Raw genomic sequence first — 7,491 nt, 5'->3', positions numbered from 1 at the left:
AATGTGCACTTGCATTTCAAGGTCAAATGTTTGTTCGATGTGTACTTTATATATTTAGTTCATTTCCTGCTGGTCTGCTATAGTTTTCCTGCACACCTAAAGAATACAACAACAACAACAACCAAAAAACATCCAATGAAAAAATCCAGTCCCTCAGTCAACTGCACCACACTCACCTGAAAACGAAATCAGATTTATGGTAATTAGGAAATCTCAACATACTGTACCTTGTTTTCATGTCATCAATATGATAACACAAGCATTGCAATTACTTACAAAACAAATGTCACTGAAGGGCCAAAGATGACAATGGAAATGTGTCTATAGTACACAAAAAACATGAACCCAGCCGGGGTTCCTAACGGTTTCCAACATCACAAAAGTCACACAACAATAGTCTGTTTCCTGGAAACATTTCCATTGTTGTCAGTGCTAGTTTCAGTACCTTTGTGTATTTGTTGGTTTTGTCTTACAGCTTGTCTGTTGTCAAGCAGCTGAAGATTGTTTGTCATTTGCAAGTGTTCTCTTAAGCTGCAGAGCGCTGAGCTCTATCTTATATCACTGCGGCTCTTTCACTGAGATTTAAACCAAAAGCAGAAGGGAAAACACCAAAGAAATGCTGCAACATAGTTTTGGTGTGTTTGCTCTAAATTTCTAATATGTTATTTAAGTTTGGCGAGTCAAACTAGGAATATGTGAATATTTAAATTTGGCTACACCATCGTACAATCTTTGATCACTTGGAGTAAAGTATACAAAACAAATAGTGTTCTATAAAATTTTAGGACTTGTGTAGTGTGGTGCAGTAGTTCTCCTGGTGGCCTTAACAATTTTCATGCAGTTCTTTGAAAAGAAACAAAAACTTGTTGTAATGCTGGTATGTCAGTTTCACAATGAAGTGAAACATGAGCTGCATAACCTGTGTAAATATCTTTAAAGCTTTGCGTTCCCACTGCACGTTTTTCATTGGTATTATCAGCCAACTGCAATAACTCCCATGAAGGACGATACTTTTTCACTGACTCAACAGCGTGAAATGCGATGAACCTCTTGTGTCTTTAGAGGACATGAGTAATTGTATCTAATTCATACATTACATCTATTAACTGTTAATCAATTTGTTGGTCACATGAAAGGACCCTCAGTGTCCGTGCAGCTGGAGTTCAGACTGCAACAACAGTCTAGAGTATTTAAAAGTAGAATGGGAGGGAGAGCCTTCAGTTTTCAGGCCCCTCTTCTATGGAACCAGCTTCCAGTTTGGATTCGGGAGACAGACACTATCTCTACTTTTAAGATTAGGCTTAAAACTTTCCTTTTTGCTAAAGCATATAGTTAGGGCTGGACCAGGTGACCCTGAATCCTCCCTTAGTTATGCTGCAATAGACATAGGCTGCCGGGGGATTCCCATGATGCATTGAGTTTTTCCTTTCCAGTCACCTTTCTCACTCACTATGTATTAACAGACCTCTCTGCATTAAATCATATCTGTTATTAACCTCTGTCTCTCTTCCACAGCATGTCTTTATCCTGTCTTCCTTCTCTCACCCCAACCGGTCGCAGCAGATGGCCGCCCCTCCCTGAGCCTGGTTCTGCCGGAGGTTTCTTCCTGTTAAAAGGGAGTTTTTCCTTCCCACTGTTGCCAAAGTGCTTGCTCATAGGGGGTCATATGATTGTTGGGTTTTTTCTCTGTATCTATGAAGCGCCTTGAGGCGACTTATGTTGTGATTTGGCGCTATATAAATAAAATTGAATTGAATTGAATTGAACAACATCAGCTCCGAAGTCTTATCTCCCAGCTTCATCTATATGAAATCTATCACAGTAATATAATAATATATAAAATTTTACATCATATTGGATAATTTTAACGTTACCAGGACATGATATTAATCCATGAAAAAACTCTGAAGCAAAATTTTCCATCTGAACTGGAGTAAATATTTTATATGAATGAATCACTGAAGACAAACTGCTGCACGTCTCAAAGGAGGCCACCGCTCAGCTCCACACAAATATGGGCGTGTTCATTTACACCCAGCTGAACTGCTCAGGGAGCCGGTACAACAAAAACGTCTCAACAATATCATGCAGAGGAATACAATCCATCCTTTGAAAAGCTTTTACCGTTCACGTTTTCCCCCAAAGGAAGTGAATAAATTGTGCAGGTGGTGTGTTGTGTTTGAGGTGGATTCTGGAACAAAGTGCATGATGAAAAGTATTCAGGTTTACACCCGATACAGTCCATTATAGCACAACTGCAAACTACAGATTCACTGGATAAGATATAGGCTGCTACTATCAACTACTTGGTGTCACGTGAAACATTTTGATTAAAGTATTACAGGTTTTACTTGATATTAAATGTAAGAATGGCCTCGTGTTAGATTTTTTTTCTTAACAAAACTCCAAATAAGGAAACACATGAACAAGTCCATAAATGTAGAACTTAATCGCACTCACCTGCTATATGATCCTTCTTGAATATTAAAATAAAAGCTGCAACGGTTTTACCGAATCCAAGAGAATTTTACGTTTTACAGTACTGTGCGAGTCTTGAGCCACTGCTTATTTCTTTAAATTTTTCTTCAAAGCGGGCTTGAGCAATGTTTCAACATTTCTCTTTGGACATTGGCTGATTTTTCACTCCTTGATTATTTTCAGAGGATTTTTCTGTTTGTTTATGTGATTATTGATGAATCATTCAAGCCAACCCCGCCCCCCACACCTTACTCAGTGGATGAACCAGTGTTGTGTCTACACATAACAACAATTTTAGCAAAGACCCTATTTTACATCTCTATGCCTTTTGTTAGACGTACCAACCAAAGCACCATGAACTGATTCCCAAAGAACCATTAGCTGACAACTGGTGATATTTAGGCATGGAGTCCTTAAAACCTTGAACTAACTGAGCTACAGCAGAGGAACAGTGTCTCAAAGTTAAGAAAACAAAAACTAGAAAAACCATCCCACAAAGACCTGAAACAGAACCTGAAAGATGCATCTGGTCCTCTGGCTGACACATCTACGGTTCACTGAAAACTCTGTAAAGGTCTCAGTGGAAGTGTGTCTGTCAGGAAGACAGGGAGAAAAGGCTGAGGTATGCCAAATTACTCAAGAACTGGACTGAAAATCAGCACCAACAAGTCTAAAGGAGTAATGAAACCAAATTTCAAAAATAGAAATCATCATCAGTATGTTCAGGGAAGGTCAGGAGAGAGGTACAGACATCTTTAAAACAAGTGGAGGATCTGTCATGGTTTTGGGCTGCATTTCAGCCAGGGATGTTGGGGAACTTGTTAAAACTGATGGAATTATGAACACGGGAAACTTCACCTTGGTACATCATCTCTGAAAGCATCCAAGTTTCAAGAGCTTGGAATGTCCATCAGGAAGCCTGTCACGGCTGCCGAGGCGAGCCGTGTGGAGTTAGAAGAAGGACCCAAGATGCAGGCAGTGGATGAGATGCCGGTGAGTTTATTTACACAGTGGTGAGAAGGCAAAACAGGCAAGAGGGAAGACAAAACTAAAGACCTGAACTGGGAAAGCTAAATGACAAACCTGAGATGAAACAAAAAGGGAAGAGCGGCAGCGAGACGAGCAGGACACCGAGGAACACAGACTGGCACCGAGGAACACAGACGAACCTGCAACAGGCAGGTGAACACACAGGGCTTAAATACACACACCAGTAATCAGGGGATGAGAGACAGGAGGGCAACACAGCTGGGAGGAATCTGGGCTGACGGGACAGGGGAAACGTAAACTGATCACACTAACATACGACACAGACCTTCACAATAAAACAGGAAACTCAGACACATGGAACCAGACAAGACATTGAACTAAACAGACAGATTCACAAACAGATGGGGTGACGCCATAGACAGACAGATACAGACCAAATATAACACAGAACTAAACAATCATCATCTAGAAAATGATAACAAACTAAAAGCGCTGGGTCACCGACCCAGGACCATGACAAAGCCTGGAGAACTATTCCTGAAGACTACTTAAAGAAACAATAAGAAAACTGCTTAAGAGAGCTCAGGATGTGTTGGAGAATAAAGGTGGTCACACCAGTTATTGACTTTCAAGCTTGTTGGAAATGTATCTGCTTTTGCCTTTTTTGCTGTATATCCATGTGTTTTGTGTGTTAAAATAAATTGGTGCACTAATTTCTCTGGGTTTTTTTTCACAGTACTGTATCTCCAAACCGTTAACGTAATCCAGAGCCACTGTTTACATTTAATTGACATTCACACAACTGTCCACTTAGTTTTGAGTTGTTGTGTTTCCACAATAATATCTGGGAAAGCAGAAGACACGTCAAACAGGTTGCTACCTTTCAGCGGGCAAAATGGTTTGTTGGGGAAACAGAAAAAAAGGGAACACATGATGACAGTAAGAAGAGAGCGTCGTTTACTTTAATCACAGTGATTACAATAAAGACAAATGTTTTCATGACATTGTTATTTTTCTTTGAACAATAATATATCTTCTTAACTCAAACAAGAAGCTATGCTTTTTATGTCCATCCAGCTGGTTGGGTAACTACTGGCATTTCCTTGTTGCTACAGTAACAAGCAGATAAGGGGCAGTGAAAAGATGTGTGACATGTATAAAACCAGAATAACAGGCTTACACAAACATGGATTGCATACACAGGGGTTTTTATTACTCCTTTAAATGAGTCCTAACTTTATTTATAGGGGCGTAACAGGACAGCGTTTGAAGGGATGAGCTACAAATCATTCGGGGGCAGCTGGTGATAACTGGTAACAATCTCATGTCGTAGTATCTCAGGTTTGATTTTTTTGTGTAATGCTTTAGTTTTGGAATGCAAATAATTAACCATTTTGTTATCTTGTCATAATGATTGTGTTTGTCTGTATGCGCCCTGTCTCCTGCTTAACGGGTGAATAAAATATAACACGAACATCATCACAGGTATTAACATCTTTCATTTTAAAAAATAAATATTTATTATGAATTCAAATTCTTTTGCTTTACAAATCATATTAATTTCATCTTGTCCCTAAAAATCTGTGTGCATTTGTTTCGCATGTTCAGTGTCCGTCACGTGTACGTAACTTAACGGTCACTGACATTTGGATTTGCAACAGTTTTGTTATAGTCACTAGTGAATAAGGAAAAAGAATAGGAAACAAAGTGTTTGAATATCAGACAACAGGTCATTCCAGTAAACCTGAAGATATTTTCAGGTGCTCAGGACTGAGTGAACCCCAGAGCAAGTACTGCTAAATTTAATCTAAAACTGTATTTTTAATGTTAAATATTTTGTGAGCGTTGGTAATTATTTATGTATATGGAAGCCTTTTTCAGCCACTGAAAAAAACAAATAAACAAGTATCCATAATTTGAAATTTCGAGTTGGCTCTGCCAATCAGTAATCTAGGTGAATGAGGTCACTTTCTTGTTACCCGGAAGCATATGGCGCCGAGAAACGAGTAACGCGCACTCAAAACCGGATCGTAAAAAATTGGCGCTTTTCGTTTGATGATAATAACGGCATTTGATTCAGCTAATAACACAAGGATTTCATCGTTTTTGAAGCCACACTGAAAATACTCAGCAATCTGTGCGTTCATGACTGGATGTAATACTGGTAGCTTAACAGGTTTGTATGTAGCACATAGACACACATAAACATAAATATATATTTAGTATCATTCAGTTGTTTAGTGTTTAGAAGCAAGTTTTTTCATGACTATATACTAGTGGTGAACATGATGATATTCAGAATAAGATCAATTAGTTGTACGTGTCTCTGCTATACATGAGCAAAGCAAAAGAGCGCCTCAGGCCTGTGTTTTAATTAAGCTGTTTATTAATTTCTGGTTTTCGCCCACACTGTGTCTTTTGTCCTGTCTTCCTCCCCTCATAATAATAATAATAATGGATTGGATATATATAGCGCTTTTCAAGGCACCCAAAGCGCTTTACAATACCACTATTCATTCACTCTCACATTCACACACCTCAACCCCAACCGGTCGCGGCACATGGCTGCCTCTCCCTTAGCCTTCTGCCAGAGGTTTCTTCCTGTTAAAGGGGAGTTTTTCCTTCCCACTGTCTCCAAGTGCTTGCTCATAGGGGTCGGGGTTTTACCTGGATTGTGGGGTCTTTGCCTGGTTTATAATAGGTGGTTTCAAAAGGTAGTTACTATATAAAAAAAAGATGCTAGCTTTGCTTGTAGTTAAGCTAGCAAAATGGCTGAGGGGCCAAGCTTCACTTAAACAATTTAGTATTATTTATTTAGAATTTTTGGATTGAGAAGACCTGACAAACATCCATCCATTCGCTTCCGCTTATCCTTTTCAGGGTCGCGGGGGGTGCTGGAGCCTATCCCAGCTGTCATAGGGCAAGAAGCAGGGTACACCCTGGACAGGTCGCCAGTCTGTCGCAGGGCCAACACACAGGGACAGACAACCATTCGCACTCTCATTCACACTCTCATTCACACCTAGTGGCAATTTGGAGTATCCGATTAACCTATCCCCACAAGCTGTATGTGTTTGGACGGTGGGAGGAAGCTGGAGTACCCGGAAGGAACCCACGCAAACACGGGGAGAACATGTAAACTCGACACAGAAAGACCCCGGCCTGATGGTGGAATTGAACTCAGGACCTTCTTACTGTGCAGCAACAGTGCTAACCACCGTGCCACCGTGACAAACATCAAAATGCAAAATATTATACAGGAAAGGAAAAGTGTTTCTTAGCTCTTGTGGAGGAAAATGAATCATTTACTACAGCTAAAAATAACAACAGCTAGCTAGCCTAAAGGAGTCACTCTGAGGATCCTTAAAGACCGGCTGATAATTATATGGTGGCCGAGATTTAAATTCAGTTTAATTCAGTTTTATTTATATAGCGCCAAATCACAACAACAGTCTCCTCAAGTCGCTTCAATATTGTACAGTAGATCGTACAATAATAGATTCGGAGAAAAACCCAACAATCATATGACCCCCCTATGAGAAGGCACTTTGGCGATAGTGGGAAGGAAAAACTCCCTTTTAACTGGAAGAAACCTCCGGCAGAACCAGGCTCAGGGAGGGGCGGGGCCATCTGCTGCGACTGGTTGGGGTGAGAGTAGAAAAACAGGATGAAGACATGCTGTGGAAGAGAGACAGAGATTAATAACAGATCTGATTCAATGCAGAGATGCCTATTAACACATAGTGAGTGAGAAAGGTGACTGAAAGGAGAAACTCAATGCATCATGGGAATCCCCCGGCAGCCTATGTCTATTGCAGCATAACTAAGGGAGGATTAAGGGTGACCTGGTCCAGCCCTAACTATATGCTTTAGCAAAAAGGAAAGTTTTAAGCCTAATCTTAAAAGTAGAGATAGTGTCTGTCTCCTAATCTAAACTGGAAGCTGGTTCCACAGAAGAGGGGCCTGAAAACTGAAGGCTCTCCCTCCCATTCTACTTTTAAATACTCTAGGAACAACAAGTAG

This window comes from Pundamilia nyererei, unplaced genomic scaffold, assembly GCF_000239375.1.
Source record: "Pundamilia nyererei isolate P.nyererei 1_Seehausen unplaced genomic scaffold, PunNye1.0 scaffold00004, whole genome shotgun sequence".
Lineage (NCBI taxonomy): Eukaryota > Metazoa > Chordata > Actinopteri > Cichliformes > Cichlidae > Pundamilia > Pundamilia nyererei.
The sequence above is the reverse complement of the archived record's forward strand: the minus strand, read 5'-3'. Positions refer to the sequence as shown.